Raw genomic sequence first — 4772 nt, 5'->3', positions numbered from 1 at the left:
CACCATTTTCCATCATCATCAGCAGCAGCACTGTCATTATAATCAGCATCATCACCAGCATAACCGGTCACCCACCCACCACCACCACCACCACCACCATGACCATCACCAGCCAGCCAGCCAGCTAGCCAGCCAGCCAGCCAGCCAGCCAGCCAGCCAGCCAGCGTTACAAGAAACGATATGTTTCACTCCACCACACCACCACCACCAGCATCACCACCATTATCGTCGACGTCATTATCACCACCGCTATCAGCAGCAGCAGCAGTAGCAGCAGCACATCCCTCCCACTTACACCACACTACTACTACTACTACTACTACTGCTGCTGCTATTACTACTACTATTACTACTAGCGGCTGCTGCTACTGCTTGTGTTGATTAAACGAGAGTTTTCACAGAGGATACATTTGGGTGTTTCTGTTCGTGTTGATGTTAGCAAACTTGCCTTGGCGATGGTGGCACCGTGGCTGACAGCGGATGGGGGCAGATTTTAGTTGTTGTTTTTATATAATTTTTTTTTGCCTCCCTTTCGTTGTTTAGCCCCAGGTTGGTCCTGATCCAGTCGACTTATGATCCCGTGTTTGTTTTCGGATTCGGACACTGTTATTTTACGTCTAGGATTACAAATTATTTATATCTGCTGCGACCTGTCTAATTTAAGACGCCAAGGTGCGGTTTTGTTCGTGCTGCTATGTCTAGCACCTCAGGCGGCTGCTTAGAATGAATCCTTGTTGTTGTCGCTGTTTGGTTCCCCAAAGAGGCACTGAATGAGATTTTGTAACCCGGATTACGATTATCCAGTGTTCTTTTTTAAGACGATAGGGTGTGATTTAAATGGGACGTAGTTTTTTTTTTATCTAGGAATTGGAGCGACTGGAGGCGGAGGCTGTCGTTGGATCTGTTGGTTTTGTTGTAGTTGTTGTTGTCGGTAGAATTGTTTTGACTTGTTTCTAAATGTTATTGGTTCATTGATGCTGTTTAATACCAGGACAGCTTTCTGGTCGAGCAGAGACCTTATAAAGAAAAGCGGGCGAATTTCGTTTTAGACACCCACCCCACCCCGTACCTTCATGAGAAGGGAAAAGGTTACAGGATGTAGGGGAGTGCAAAAATGTTGTTTTTTTTTAATAAATATATATATAAAACAGAATAAAAAATGAAAGTTTAAAAACAAATTTTCTCGTAGGATGAAACAGAGGAAATGTTTAAATAGAAATGAAAAAAGAAACAAAAAAAAAACTAACCTTTTCCTTTCACATGGAATATATAAAGTGCCTAATCCGAAATTTTGCGTTTGTGAAAAGCGTTCCAGTCACGACAATACCATCGGTGTATTCTATAGTTATATTATCAAATGTGCCACTTTTTTTTTTTTTTACAGATAAAGAAATTAAGAAAAGATCTTAGGATAGGATACAATTTGGTAGGAACTTTGCGGCTATTCTATCGAGTATTCAAATGACCACGTATTCGGTCTCCTACGTCGGCTCCCTGTTGCTGATTTTAATATTTTTGCTCCAGATTTCTGTTCTTTTAATTCTTAGTTACCGCTGATCAAGCAGAGACCAGAACCTACGACCAAAGGCCTCCCGGCTATGAATCCCAATTTCGTTCATTTTTCTCTCGGGAATTGCTTGTCTGCGATTATAACACAAGACACGTGTTAAATAAATCTCCCACTCAACCGCTTTTTGTTGTGGTTGTTTTCCGTCAGGATAGCAGCTTGTAAGTTAAGGGAGATTTGACTGCTATTTCTTGTAGATAAAGTAACCATTCCGAAGCTTTCTCATTAATTCGCAGTTACTTCGTCGCTTCATTGTTTTGTTTGTTTTCAACATTAGTTTATATGTTCAACATTTCTCATCATTCTTGTTATTGTAATAGTCGATGTTACTACCACTCCTATTATTGTTGTCTATATCTGCAATTCTTAATTAATAAGAGAAAAAAAAGAAAAAAACAAATTTCCCCTGAAGGATAAATTTCGGAACTCCACCGAGGAAATTGTTTTTAGATTAAACAATTCTTTATCGTTATTCACATTATGTTTTTACAAGACATGTTTTCATTAATGTTGATTTTAAGGATGTTAATATTAAATTAATACAAAGCAGCTAATGTTGTTTATACAATAAATTCTGTTCTACACAAGAGTACTTTTTTATGACATGTGGGTGGAGATCGGAATGGTGAAATGGTTAAGGATGAGAAAGGAGGGGTGGAAATGGTCTAAAGACATTGGCCTATATGTTTGTGGTTGATTCTTAATATTCGAGGTCATACAGATACTATGCAACTTTTCCTGGTGATGTTTCAAGTGTCATTATACTTCCCCGCCACTCTTGATATATATAACCATCTTTGTCATTCCATGTGATGTCAGTTGCCGCAACAGCCTGTCTATTTCACTCTCACTCCTTACATTTTCGTGCTAACAATGAATAGATTTCTCTGCCGGTCTATCTATCTATCTATCTATCTATCTAGCTGTCTGTCTGTGTCTATCCATCCATCTATCAGTCTGTCTGTCTGTGTCTATCCATCCATCTATCTGTCAGTCTGTCTCTATTCATCAATCTGTCTGTCAGTCTTTCTGTGTCTATCTATCTATCTATCCATCCATCCATCTATTTGTCAGTCTGTCTGTGTCTATCCATCCATCTATCTATCTATCTATCTATTTGTCTGTGCTCATTCATTTATCTATCTATCTGTCTGCATCCATCCATCTATCTGTTTGTCTGTCTGCCTGTCTGTGTCTATCCATCCATTTATATGCCTGTTTCTTTCTTTCTATCTATCTATCTATCTATCTATCTATCTATCTAAACCTGTCGTCTATTGAAAGATAGACAGACAGATTGAAAGATAGACTGACAGATAGATAGACACAAATAGAAAGATAGTTAGACAAGAAAGATAGACAGACTGGCAGATAGATAGATAGATAGATAAATAGATAGATAGATAGATATGTATGAGTGTGTTCAGATTTTAAGATATAAGGTTTGAATTGGATTATGTGTGCGTCTGCATGATTGTGTGAGTGTGTGTGTGTGTGTGTGCGCGAACTATTCATATATTTAGCTATGCTATTCTCTATATGTATTTCGTTTAAATATAACGCGCCAATTTTCGAAATATACACATTTATTTTATTTCGGTCTTGGATTTGGTTGGCAAGATTCTTTATGCGAGTTCGTGTGTTGAAGCATATTCTGTTTTGTCTGGGGAGAGTCATTCTCTTTTAATGCCTTACAATTTAACACAGACACCGATAAAAATTTCCACTCATTTATTTATTGAAAAGGTTGCAAAACGCAGCGAAAATTTTAGAAAAATGAATAAGTAAATGAGTGGAAATTTTACCGGTGTGTATGTGTTAAATTATAAGGTACTAAAAGAGAATGACTCTCCCTAGGCACAACAGAATATTTATTTTATTTTTACATATAATTCATATTTGTTGCAAGAAGGAAAGAGTAAAGTAAGAAATGTAGACTGTAACAATATACTGATACAACATTTTACTTTAGTGAGAGAAACAAACTGCAAGAGAGTGTGACATAGATGCAGAAACAGAGAGACATTACAAGCTGTGGGTAGACTTATTGTTGTTGGTACCCCGTCGCTTACGACGTCGAGGGTTCCAGTTGATCCGATCAACGGAACAGCCTGCTCTTGAAACGTGCAAGTGACTGAGCACTCCACAGACACGTGTAGCCTTAACGTAGTTCTCGGGGATATTCAGCGTGACACAGTGTGGCAAGGCTGACCATTTGAATTACAGGCACAACAGAAACAGGAAGTAAGAGTGGGAGAAAGTTGTGGTGAAAGAGTACAGCAGGGTTCGCCACCGTCCCTTGCCGGAGCCTCGTGGAGCTTTTAGGTGTTTTCGCTCAATAAACACTCACAACGCCCGGTCTGGGAATCGAAACCGCGATCCTATGACCGCGAGACCGCTGCCCTAACCACTGGGCCATTGCGCCTCAGATATAAAACCCAAACAAAAAGACAGATTGACAGCTAGGAGGAAATGTAAGGGGTGAAGGTTGGACAGGCCGGCAACCTGACAGATATAAAGAGTAAACACGTGAAAACGGTGACATATATTTAGCATACAGGAAACCTACGCAGCTGTGCGTATGTTCATAAAAACGCACATCAAAATAACCGCCCGTCTTTTTTGTTTTAGTTTTTTTACTGGACTAGTGGACCTCTTTAATTCGACATTTGATAGGTCTGTTTCGTTACTTCTGTCGTATTCTCTCTCTGATTTACGACTTGGTTTGAACTTTTCTATGTACGTATCGTTTCTATTCTAAGTACAAGATCCGAAAATTTGGAGGAAGGGCATTTCGCCCGGTGTGCTAACGTTTCTTGTTTCTTTATTGCCCACAAGGGGATAAACATAGAGGGGACAAACAATGACAGACAAAGAGATTAAGTCGATTACATCGACTCCAGTGCGTAACTGGTACTTAATTTATCGATCCCAAAAGGATAAAAGGAAAAGTCGACCTCGGCGGAATTTGAACTCAGAACGTAACGTCAGAAGAAATACCGCTAAGCATTTCGCCCGGCGTGCTAACGTTTCTTATTTCTTTATTGCCCACAAGGGGCTTAACATAGAGGGGACAAACAAGGACAAAGGGATTTAGTAAATTACGTCGACCCCAGTGCATAACTGGTACTTAATATATCGACCCCGAAAGGATGAAAAAACAAAGTCGACCTCGGCGGAATTTGAATTCAGAACGTAACGGCAG

At 39.5% G+C, this 4772-nt stretch overlaps 1 protein-coding gene and 1 long non-coding RNA gene across 4 annotated transcripts in view; one reads left to right on the top strand and one right to left on the bottom strand.

Annotated features, from left to right (window-relative positions):
* Positions 1 to 4772, top strand: part of LOC128247267 (uncharacterized) — a 39945-nt gene that overhangs the window by 7408 nt on the left and 27765 nt on the right. The gene's annotated exons all lie outside the window — the stretch shown is intronic.
* Positions 1 to 4772, bottom strand: part of LOC106884261 (inactive histone-lysine N-methyltransferase 2E) — a 514331-nt gene that overhangs the window by 490414 nt on the left and 19145 nt on the right. The window contains exon 1 of one of the 2 annotated variants that reach the window (XM_052966075.1): positions 1248 to 2411. The exons of the other annotated variant lie outside the window; for it this stretch is intronic. The gene's annotated coding sequence lies outside the window, so the exon portion shown is untranslated. Of the gene's footprint in view, positions 1 to 1247; positions 2412 to 4772 lie in introns of those variants that run through there. 2 annotated transcript variants of the gene reach the window in all.

Source organism: Octopus bimaculoides, chromosome 3 (assembly GCF_001194135.2).
Source record: "Octopus bimaculoides isolate UCB-OBI-ISO-001 chromosome 3, ASM119413v2, whole genome shotgun sequence".
Taxonomy (NCBI): Eukaryota; Metazoa; Mollusca; class Cephalopoda; order Octopoda; family Octopodidae; genus Octopus; species Octopus bimaculoides.
The sequence above is the reverse complement of the archived record's forward strand: the minus strand, read 5'-3'. Positions and strand labels throughout refer to the sequence as shown.